This window comes from Chiloscyllium plagiosum, unplaced genomic scaffold (genome assembly GCF_037043375.1).
Source record: "Chiloscyllium plagiosum isolate Xiang-an unplaced genomic scaffold, Cpla_swu_hap1 HiC_scaffold_19, whole genome shotgun sequence".
NCBI classification, from domain to species: Eukaryota; Metazoa; Chordata; class Chondrichthyes; order Orectolobiformes; family Hemiscylliidae; genus Chiloscyllium; species Chiloscyllium plagiosum.
In genome coordinates this window covers 66034320-66046635 of record NW_028270157.1, presented here as the reverse complement: position 1 = coordinate 66046635, position 12316 = coordinate 66034320, and the positions used below count along the sequence as shown (strand labels likewise).

Here is a 12316-nt window from a genome sequence, read left to right as displayed (position 1 = left end):
GAGCAGGTATCCACAGCCCTCAGGTCTATTCTTCGTCTCACATCCTGGAGTATTCTTTTTTTTTACAAGAATCATGTGATTCAAGCCTAAATCTCTGTGTATGCAGAGAGTTTAAGGTGCATAACACTGGGGACCCACCAATGATCTCATCCTTTTTTCTAAACTCTGGATCTAAATGAAAGTGAAAGTGAAAGCCACAACTGTCACAGCTCAGCCTCCCGTTTCAACAGCCTCGGCTCTTTCCAATGTGTGTGTGAGGCTGGCTACACTGGAGATGGGAGGAACTGTACAGGTCGCTGAAAGTGTTGATCATAAATTATCGCTTTTCCATCTTTATTCTCCAGGTGTTCCTTGTAATTTGTAATCACATTCCCTAAGAATCAGTCTCCAGCCTGGAATTAGGATCATTTCAGAGCCTCTAAGTTTATCTGAAATACTGTTATCTGACTCATTCAATTGAATGACAGGGAGGACACGTTGTATAGTGACCATTAAATAATGTTGGACAATCAGAATGTTTGTCAAAGCCCTGAGATAAGTGTGAATGTGTCAAAAGTGATTCTTGATACAAATCATAAGCTCTTCCCACATGCTGAAGTATCAAATTTGAGAGATAAATTCATGTAAAATTCCAATGGTTATGTATGTCAAAGAAGAAAAGGAAATGGTCCGGTGTATGTAACTCCACCGTCCTATGGCTTTCCAGTTGCCTTACACAGTTCCTCTTGAAGTTGTACTGAGTTAATATTGCAACCTCAGTAGAACATCAAATTCCTCATTCTCGATGGGATAGGTTCAAAAGAGAGTGACTTTATGTGCAGCTATTAGAATAGAGTCCAATCCTGCAGTCACACAGCCCTCTAATGTAAATGAAAGGTGTTCCATGTGGTTAGAAATAAGCATTTTGAGTTATTCTCGCTCCTTGTCCAGAATCTCTATAGAAATTTCTCACTTTTCCACTGATCACCAAACTCATGAGCATAAAGAAGGAAACTTCGGAAAGATGCTGGGACTGGAAACTGCAAAAATGACATATTTTAGAATCAATAACTGTGTCTAAACCTCCCACATTAATTTCTTTCTGCAGTGATTGACGTGTGCCTGAGCAATCCGTGTGGAGCCAATGCCTCCTGTATCCAGCAGGATGGAAGCTTCAGATGCTCCTGTGGGACTGGCTCCACCTGGAATGGATCTGTCTGTACAGGTGTGTGATGGGGATCAGTGAACCCAGTGGGGAATGAACTGAACACACTGCTTCCATAGCAGACTGCAGACTGTGTCACATTCCAAACCAGACTGGGGGAAACAAAGATCAGGAAGTGTGTTCAGAGGTTTGCTTTGGCAATGACAAATTATTGATAAGTTTAGCAATAGGCACTGAATCCAATAACAATGAAACAGTCCATTGACAATTATTAAGGTTATGGCAAGGAACATGACTCTGTGTGAGGTGCTGAATGTGGTTCACACATTGTTGGACTGTACCCAGCATAGACTCCGAATGAGCAGGGACCATTTACTTACCTCTGTTTCCCAGTTCTCAGGAATTCTGGATTCCTCATAAATGGGGCTGAGTTAATTGAAGAATAAATGAAGTGTAGAATGGGATGAATGATATCAGTGTGACAGATATAAGACTCTCTGTGCCTTGCTGGATACATTGCCATCACAGCCCTTTCAGACTGTAATCAGCCTGCATCTCATTGCATTTCTATTACTCTCTAGTAGTAATTTAAAGTGCATCCCGCAAAAATGCAGTGATTCTCAGGAGAGGATGCTCTGTGATTTTGGTTCTTTATTAATATTATTCTCTAATAGAAGCTTCAAGACAATATGAAGAGAGTTGAATATTGACAAAGCGATGGGTTCTCTGATGAACTCTTCCTTTCTTCTAATCTCACAGATGTGAATGAATGTGAAAGTGGAAGCCACGACTGTCACAGCTCGGCCTACTGTTTCAACAGCCCCGGCACTTTCCAATGTGTGTGTGAGGCTGGCTACACTGGAGATGGGTGGAATTGTACAGGTAACTGATCATGAACCTTCCCACTTATATCTTTATTCTTCAAATGTTCCTTGTAATTTGTATCCACACTCTGTGGGAGTCTGTTCCAGCCTGGATGGAGATCATTTCAGAGCCTCTTGGATTACCAGCTTTTAACTATCTGAACCAACTGGATCTGATCCATTTTACAGTGATCATTGAACAACGTGTGACACTCAGGATGCTGGTCAAATCCATGAGATAAGTGTAAGGTGTAAAAGTGATTCTGGGTGCATATTAGAACCTTTTTCCGGAATCTGAAGTGGTGAAGCAGAGAAATAAATTCATGTAAAACTCAAAACATTATTGTATATCAAAGTTGGAAATCCAAAATGTTCCAAAGTACATAAACCTCCTGTCCTCTCTGTGTACTGTTGACTCGCACTGTCCATCCAGTTGTTATTTCTCTGACTCAGTTACAAATTCAGTCCCAGCACCTCATCAAATTCTTTACTCATCATGGTACAGCTTTGACAGTGAGTGGCATCAGGCTGGTATTACATGGGGCCATTATTTCAGTGTTGAATTCGGCTCTCTCACAACCCTCATGTAAGTGAAATGTGTTTACCGTGGCTGGAAATGGGCATTTGTAATGTTATCACTCCCTAGTCCGGGGTCTCTGTACAACACTGCAGGCTTTCCAGTGATAAGCAATTCACTGAGAGAAATGGGTGAAATATCTCAGGGTCGGAAACAGCAAAAATGACATAATTTTGAATATTTTCAATCTGCCCTGTGAATGTGTGTAAGCCCCATGTTCATGACCATCCAGAGTTATTGATATATCTGAGCAAACTGTGTGGAACCAATTTGACGTTTTACATCCCCTTATTCCTGAATATCTGTAGAACGTTTCAATCTGAGAGTTTTGTGTTTCAAGTCTAAATCTGGGTCTGTATATTACTTAAACATTGTGAATTCGCAAATTGGTGATCCTGCAGTGAATTTTTCCTTCCTTCCTGATTCCAGATGTGAATGAATGTGAAAGTGGAAGCCACGACTGTCACAGCTCGGCCTCCTGTTTCAACAGCCCCGGCTCTTTCCAATGTGTGTGTGAGGCTGGTTACACTGGAGATGGGAGGAACTGTACAGGTAACTAAAAGTGATTCTTCTCAGTCATAAATCATCGCTTTTCCATTTTTATTCTCCAGGTGTTCCCTGAAATTTGTCATGAAATTCTCTGGGAATCAGTTTCTGGCTGGAACTGGGATCATTTCGGAACCTCTAAGTTTATCTGCAATGCTTTTGTCTGCCTGTTCCAGCTCAATGACAGTGAGAATACATTTTACGACAGTGAGAATACATTTTACAGTGATTGTTAAAGAATGTTTGACAGTCAGGATTTTTGTCAAATCCCTGAGATATGTGTGAATTTGTCAGAAGTGATTTTGGATACAAATCAGAAACCTTTCCCACATGGTGGAGTGTCAAAGTGGAATGATGAACTCATTTAAAATTCATATCTTTATGTATATCAAAGCTGGAAAGGAAATGGCCCAGTGTAAGTAAATTTATCATCCTATCGTTTTCCAGTTGCCCCTCATAGTCCCTCCTGAAGTTGTGCTTAGATACTATTGCACCTCAATCGACCATCAAATTCCTCATTCTCAATGAGACAGGTTCAACAGAGAGTGACTTTACGTGAAGATATTAGAGTATAGTCCAATTCTGCAGTCGCACAACCCTCTCATGTAAATGAAATGTGAGTACTATGGTTAGAAATGAGCATTCTGAGTTTCCTTACTCCATTGTCCAGAATCACTGTAGAAAATTCTCACTTTTCCAGTGATCACCAAACTCATGGGCGCAAAGAAGGAAACTTTGGAAAGATGCTGGGACTGGAAACTGCAAGGGTGACATATTTTAGAATCTATAACTATATCTAAACCTCCCTTATTAATTTCTTTTTGCAGTTATCGACGTGTGCCTGAGCAATCCGTGTGGAGCCAATGCCTCCTGTATCCAGCAGGACGGAAGCTTCAGATGCTCCTGTGGGACTGGCTACACCTGGAATGGATCTGTCTGTACAGGTGTGTGATGGGGATCAGTGAACCCAGTGGGGAGTGAACTGAACTGAATAGCAGAATGGAGACTGTGTCACGTTCCAAAAGACCTGGGAAGTGATAGGATCAGGCTATATATTGTGGAGTTTGCAATGTTGGTCAAGAAGTGAATTGGTAATTTTAACAATAAGCTGTGATTTTCCTTGCTAGGAGACTTTTACTGTCACTTGCTGTTAGACTAGGCTAAGACAAGTAAAGAGAGTTCCTACAGACTCAATAGAATATGGCATTGGAAAATGCACAGCGGGTCAGGGAGTATCTGAGGAAGAAGAGAGTCAACATTTTGGGCTTGATCCTTCGATTCTCTTGATCATCAGATGCTGCGTGACCTGCAGTGCTTTTCCTAGTGCCACACTTTATCAACTCTGACTTCTCCAGTTCTCACTATTTCCAAGGTAGTGTCTACAATATGTTGAGCTGACGCATTTGGTCAGGGCATGGGGCATTTGCTAAATTCCTGTCCGAGCAGTGAGGATGTCTAGTTTCGGTGCATGTGCTGGATTAACATTGTGAATCCAAAAATGAAATGGGAAGCAGGATGGATATCATCAGAAAGTGCTGGTTCAAGATGGTTGAGGCCTTGAAGGTCATGACCCATCCGGCTGTTCATCAGCCTGTTCATCATTCCAGAACAGCATACAATTCTCTCCGAGGGAAGAGTGAAATGAGAACGTACTGATTTCAATGTGCCAGCTCACTGAAGCGCCGGTGCATTGTCTGTCTGAAGAGGATACTCTGTGGTTTTACACTTTCCTGTTCAGGAATTTCTGTAGATGTTGTTGTCCAAGTGTTCTGTAGTTCAAGCTTTCCTCTTTATACACGTAAAAATGTTCAGGATCACAAACCTGTGTACCTTCCAGTAAACTCTTCCTTTCTTCCTAACCTCAGATGTGAATGAATGTGAAAATGGAAGCCACGACTGTCACAGCTCGGCCTCCTGTTTCAACAGCCCCGGCTCTTTCCAATGTGTGTGTGAGGCTGGTTACACTGGGGATGGGAGGAACTGTACAGGTAACTGATCATGAACCTTCCCACTTACATGTTTGTTCTTCAGATGTTCTTTGTAATTTGAATCCACACTCTCTAGGAATCTGTTCCAGCCTGGATGGAGATCATTTCAGAGCCTCTTGGATTACAAGCTTTTAACTATTTGAGGAGAAAGTGAGGACTGCAGATGCTGGAGATCAGAGTCAAGAGTGTGGTGCTGGAAAAGTACAGCAGGTCGGTGTGGGTCGATGCCGAGTTGGAGGCTTGGGACTGAGTGGTAATGGTTTGGTAGTGGAGGAGGCCCAGGACCTGCATGTCCTTGATATGGACCTCCTCCACAGTGAAACCATTATCACCTGATGAGGAGGAACGCCTCATATTCTGCCTTGGGACCCTGCAACCACATGGACAAATGTGGATTTCAACAGCTTCCTCATTTCCCCTCCCCTCCCCCACCCCCCCCCACATTATCCTAGTCCCTAGCCTGCAACTCGGCCACACCCTCCAGACCTGTCCATCGCTGCCCCCTCTGACCTTTCACCTTCTCCCTCACCTTAACCCACTGATTGCTTTCCCAGCAACCTACCCGCTCCCATTTATCTTTCAGCCCCGTCCCACAAGCCTCATTCCTGATGTAGTGCTTGTGTCCGAAACGTCGATTCTCCTGCTCCTCGGATGCTGTCTGACCTGCTGTGCTTTTCCAGCACCACACTCTCGACTTTTAACTACCTGAACCAACTGGACTACAGGTCTGATCCGTTTTACAGTGATCATTGAACAATGCGGGATACTCAGGATGTTGGTCAAATTCGTGAGATAAGTGTGAGGTGTGAAAAGTGATTAGCATACATATTAGCACCTTTTTCCAGATCCTGAAGTGGTGAAACAGGGAGATACATTCATGTAAAACACAAACCCATTATTGTGTATCAAAGTTGGAAATCCAAAATGATCCAATGTAAGTCAACATGTACTGTTGACTTACACTGTTGTTATTTCTCTGACTCAGTTGCAAATTCAGTCCCAGCACCTCATCAAATCATTCACTCATCATGGGACAGCTTTGACAGTGAGTGACATCAGGCTGGTATTACATGGGGCCATTATTTCAGTGTTGAATTCTGCTCTCTCACAACCCTCACGTGTAAGCGAAATGTGTTCACCGTGGCTAGAAATGGACATTCTGTGATGTGATCACTCCCTAGTCCAGGGTCTCTGTACAAAACTGTAGGCTTTCCAGTGATCAGCAATTCCAAAGGGCAGGGAGAGAAATGGATGAAATATCCCAGGGTCGGAAACAGCAAAAATGACATAATTTTGAATGTTTTTATTCTGCCCTGTGAATGTGTTTAAGCCTCCTCATGTTCATGACCATCCACAGTTATTGATGTGTCCAAGCATTCTGTGTGGAACCAATTTGACGTTTTACGTCCCCTCATTCCTGAATATCTGTAGTAAATTTCTCTCTGAGAGTTTTGTGTTTCAAGTCTAAATCTGGGTCTGTATATTAATCAAACATTGCAGATTCACAAATCCGTGATCCTGAAGTGAACTCTCCCTTCCTTCCTAATCCCCAGATGTGAATGAATGTGAAAGTGGAAGCCACGACTGTCACAGCTGGGCCTCCTGTTTCAACAGCCCCGGCTCTTTCCAATGTGTGTGTAAGACTGGCTACACTGGAGATGGGAGGATTTGTACAGGTAACTGATCATGAACCTTCCCACTTTCACCTTTATTCTTCAGATGTTCCTTGCAATTTATATCCACACTCAGTGGGAATGTGTTCCAACCTGAATGGAGATCACTTCAGAGTCCCTTGGATTATGTGACACACTTCTAACTCTCAACCAACTCGATTAAAGGATAGCTCCTTTTACAGTGGTCATTGAAGAATGTTGGACACTCAGGAAGTTGGTCAAATCCTTGAGATATGTGTGAGGTTTCAAAAGTGATTCTGGATACATGTCAAAGCCTTTTTTCCAGATCCTGAAATGGTGAGCCGCAGAGATAAATTCATATAAAACTCAAACCATTATGTGTATCAAAATTAGAAATCCAAAATGATCCAATGTAGGTAAACATCCTCTGTCCGCTCTGCATACTGTTAACTCACATTTTCTTTCCAATTCGTATTTCTCTGACTCAGTTATAAATCCAGCCCTGGTCCTTCATTAAATTGTTCACTCATCATGGGCCAGCTTTGACAGTGAGTGACGTCAGGCTGGTATTACATGGGGCCATTATTTCAGTGTTGAATTCTGCTCTCTCACAACCCTCACGTGTGAGCAAACTGTGTTCACCATGGCTAGAAATGGACATTCTTTGATGTTATCACTCCCTAGGGTCTCTGTGCAAAACTGTAGGCTTTCCAGTGATCAGCAATTCCAAAGGGCAGGGGAAGAAATGGATGAAATATCCCAGAGTAGGAAACAGCAAAAATTGCATAATTTTGAATATCTTCAATCTGCCCAGGGAATGTGTCTAAATTTCCACCTACAGTTATTGATGTGTCTGAGCAATCTGTGTGGACTCAATTTGCCGTTTCACTCCTCCCTCTTTCCAAACCTCTATAGAAAATGTCTCTCTGAGAGTTTTGAGTTTCAAGTGTAAATCTGAGCCTGCATATTAATCAAAAATTCAGATTCTCATATCTATGATCTTCGTTTGAACTCTCCCTTCCTTCCTAACCCCAGATGTGAATGAATGTGAAAGTGGAGGCCATGACTGTCACAGCTCGGCCTCCTGTTTCAACAGCCCCGGCTCTTTCCAATGTGTGTGTGAGGCTGGTTTCACTGGAGATGGGAGGAACTGCACAGGTAACTGATACACCAGAGAGTCGTAATCAAAAAAATCATATAGTACAGACGCATCGATCCAACTAGTTTATGCCAATCCTAATCCCAAACTAAACTAGTCCCATCTGCCTGCTCCGGGCCAATATCCCTCCAACCCTTCCTAATCGTGCATCGATTGAAATATCTTTTCAACATTGTAATTGTACCCACATCCACCTCTTCATCTTCCTCTTCCATCACCTCAAGTCCATATCCATTTTTTGTTTGATTCCCCAATATCTGAAGGTCCTTTCCAGTCTGGAAATGGAATCAAGTCCAGATCCTCTTCATCAATGTGATGTGACTGATCACAGATGAGATCACCCAAAACATTGGGAGCTCCTCCTTGTTGTTGAATGAGGAGGCTTGTGCAATCCTGACCTTTGTGAAACTGTGTCAGATTGGATACAATACCGAACCTCCTGGTGTGTTGGGATCTTGGGAAACTGAAGGGTCATTCAAGCTAAAACATTAACTCTCACCTCTCTACACAGATGCTGCCACACCTGCTGAGCTTTTCCAGCAATTTCTATTTTTGTCCAAGATTTTGCGGTGGAGCTCTTACATTTCTGCAAGTTCACAACTGGAAAATAACATGCTCAATCCGTGTTTCTCCAATGTACAAATGGAAGATACAAGAAGGTCAATGCCTTGTTAGATGCATTCCCATCACAGACCTTTCAGACTGTTAATCAGGTTCTGAACCAGTTCTAAATCTTATTGCTGTCCAGTTGTCCCACACTGTCCAAACATGAAGCTGCTTATTCTGTTACAATTCCATTCCTTGTCACTCACTGAATTGTCCACTCTAGTTGGGACAGCTTTAACGCCGAGTGACCGTGTGGACTGATATTCCGTGGGAGCATTCTCACAATGGTCCAAATCTACTCTGTCACAATTCCCATTGCAAAATTTCAATCACATCATCACAGTCAGAAGAAATCAATTTGTGAGTTCGCCTGTTCCTATCCCAAGATCTCTAGAAAATTATGAACTGTCAATCAATGAGCAAATTGCACGGATGAGGGAATAAATTTGAAAAAAAGCAAAGGGAACAAAAACTCACAGTGACAGAAATGTGGATTATTGTTCCACCTGTGATTTTGTCTGAACATCCCACATGATGAGGCTTCCCTCTGATTCCTTCCAGTATCACACACCTCTATGACTCTTACAATCTAACTAAAGCATGGGAAGTGAATCACAGGGAAATGTGTGGCATTGTCTCGATATAATGTTGACTGGTCGCTTGTGTGGGATGGCGAGGGGTGAATTTACGTACCCTTGTTTTTCCCAATGTGAGGAATCCTGTTTTCCCACATTAACACAGAACCCAGAAAGTGAGATGTGTCACCACTATCTCAGTAGCTGCCGATTTTAAGATGGTTGAAGCCTCAGAAGGTATAGGTATAAATTTAATGGATCTCAAGTGAGTTTGCTTAAATTTTTGCATGGATATTTTCAGCTGCAGTGATTGATGTGTGTCTGAGCAATCCGTGTGGAGCCAATGTATCCTGTATCCAGCAGGACGGAAGCTTCAGATGCTCCTGTGGGACTGGCTACACCTGGAATGGTGTGTGATGGGGATCAGTGAACCCAGTGGGGAATGAACTGAACAAACTGCTTCCATATCAGACTGGAGATTCCAGACCAGGCTGGGGGAAGTAAAGATCAAGATGTTGCTTTGGCAATGATAAGTTTAGCAATAGACACTGAATCCAATAACAATGAAACAGTCCATTGACAACCATTAAGGCTATGACAAGGAATGCGATTCTGTGTGAGGTGCTGTATGGGATCACACATTGTTGGACTGTACCCAGCATAGACTCAGAATGAGTGAAGGTCATTTTCTTACCTTTGTCTCCCGGTAAACAGAAATTCTAGCTTCCCATCAACAGGCTTGAGGGGAACACAGAATAAATGAGGTTTAAACTTGGGTGGTCATTGTCACTGTGACAGATACCAGATGGTCCATGCCTTGCTGGATACATTCCCACCATAGCCCTTTCAGACTGTTAATCAGCCGGTACATTTTTCCATTTCTACACACCGTTCTCTGTAGCAGTAATGACCTACTGTTTTGAGAGTGCAACCAACAATAGTTAGTGACAGTGTCTGTCAGAAGAGGGCACTCTATCGTTTCAAGTTGTATTAATGTTATTGTCCAATAGTCAGATGGTTCAAGGGAGTGTGAACAAAGTTTCAGATTCACAAAGCTGGGATCCTCCAATGAACTCTTTTTTTTAAACCCCAGATGTGAATGAATGTGAAAGTGGAAGCCACGACTGTCACAGCTCGGCCTCCTGTTTCAACAGCCCCGGCTCTTTCCAATGTGTGTGTGAGGCTGGTTACACTGGAGATGGGAGGAATTGTACAGGTAACTTGCAATTAATAAAAACTGAAAGAACTGTGGATGCTGTAAATCAGAAATAAAAAGAGAAGTTGCTAGAAACGCTCTGCAGGTCTGGCAGCATCTCTGAAGAGCAATCAGAGTAAGCATTTCAGGTCCGGTAACCCTTCCTCAGAAGTGGGGGAAGGGTTCACCGGACCCAAAACGTTAACTCTGATTTCTCTTCACAGATGCTGCCAGACCTGCTGAGCTTTTCCAAATGACAATTAATGTTCATGAACACAAATCTTTACTCTCAGGCATTCTTTGTGATTTGTATCCCCACTCTGTGTGAATCGGTTCCAGTCTGGAATGGGGATCCTTTCAGAGCCTCTTGGTTTATACAACATGGTTTCCACTGTCGGAATCAAGTGAAGAATGGGGAGGATCCCTTTAAAATTAATCATTAAAGAATATTGGACCATCAGGATGTTTGTCAAATACTTGAGATAAGTGTGAATGCCTCAAAACTGATTCTGGATTAAAAGCTGAGCAATAAATTCAAATAGATCTCACACTTCATGGCAAGTTAATGTTGCTACATTCTTGGCCAATCACAGAGCGTCCCTCTCATCAGTCAAAGGCAATTGGTGGTGAGTTTCACCTCACCTCAGGCAAAGGCAGACTTGGAGAAGGTGAGTCCTTCATGATGACCTCAGCCAGTGTGGGACTGAACCTGTGCTGCTCGCATCTCTCTGCATTGCAAAACCACCAATCCAACTAAATGAGCTAATCCTTTAAGGTATGTCACAGTTGGAAGAAGAAATGGTTCAAAGTAGGTACGTCCACTGTGTCCTGTCTGCGTCCAGTTGACTCAATTGTCCATCCTGTCCCTACTGACCCTGACTCAGATTTAAATACAGCAGCTCAGCTATCTCCATGGAATGTTAATTCTTCATGTGATTGTTTTGACGGTCAGTGAGATTGAGTTGGTATTTCAGGAGCTTATTAGGACAGAGTGCAATTCTGCTCTGTGAAAAACCTCCCACTTGGCAAGTGGGTCAAGTCTGGGAGCAAGTCTGGTGTTGCTTTAGCACCAGCGAGATAGTTAATAAGTTTAGCATCAGACAATGATTCCATTCCCAATTTGACAATCCATTGATATTTATTGTGGAGGCTAAGATCTGAAATGACTCTCTGTGTGAGGTGTTGTTGTCTCAATCACAGAGTCCCTACAGTGTGAAACAGGCCCTTTGGCCCAACAAGTCCACACCAACCCTCCAAAGAATATCCCACCCAGACCCATTCCCCTACCCTATTACTCTACATTTCCCCTGACTAATGCACCTAAACTACACATCCCTGAACACTATGGACAATTTTGCATGGCCAGTTCACCTAATTCACACATCTTTGGATTGTGGGAGAAAACCGAAGCACCTGGAAGAAACTCACAAGGGAAGAATGTACAAAGTCCGCACAGACAGCCGCCAAAGGCTGGAATCAGACACAGGTCCCTGACGCTGTGAGGCAGCAGTGCTAACTACTGAGCCACCCTGCTGCCAGATATTGCTGGACTGAACCCAGCATGGACTCAGGAGGATTGGAAATTTGCTTAACTCCATTTTCTAGAGCCCAGGAATCCTGGATGTCCATAAATGGGCTTGACTGAAACAGACAAACTGAAGTGTAGAATGGGATGAATGATATCAGTGTGACAGATACTAGACTCTCTGTGCCTTGCTGGATACATTGCCATCACAGCCCTTTCAGACTGTAATCAGCCTGCACCTCATTGCATTTCTCTATGCAATTCTCTCTAGCAGTAATTTGAAAGTGCATCCCACAAAAATGCGTGACAGTGATCCTCAGGAGAGGACACTGTGATTTTGGTTCTTTATTCACATTATTCTCTAATAGAAGCTCCAAGACAATATGAAGAGAGTTGAATATTGACAAAGCGATGGATTCTCTGATGAACTCTTCCTTTCTTCGAATCTCACAGATGTGAATGAATGTGAAAGTGGAAGCCACAACTGTCACAGCTCGGCCTCCT

General features: G+C 43.0%; 1 long non-coding RNA gene across 1 annotated transcript in view; it reads left to right on the top strand.

Moving 5' to 3' along the window:
• The window catches only part of LOC148146802 (uncharacterized), a 69971-nt gene extending 68023 nt beyond the window's left edge, over positions 1–1948 (top strand). The window contains exon 3 of the long non-coding RNA XR_015760498.1: positions 1904–1948. This is a non-coding gene — a long non-coding RNA (uncharacterized LOC148146802). The remainder of the gene's footprint in view (positions 1–1903) is intronic.
• The last annotated feature ends 10368 nt before the right edge of the window (positions 1949–12316 follow it).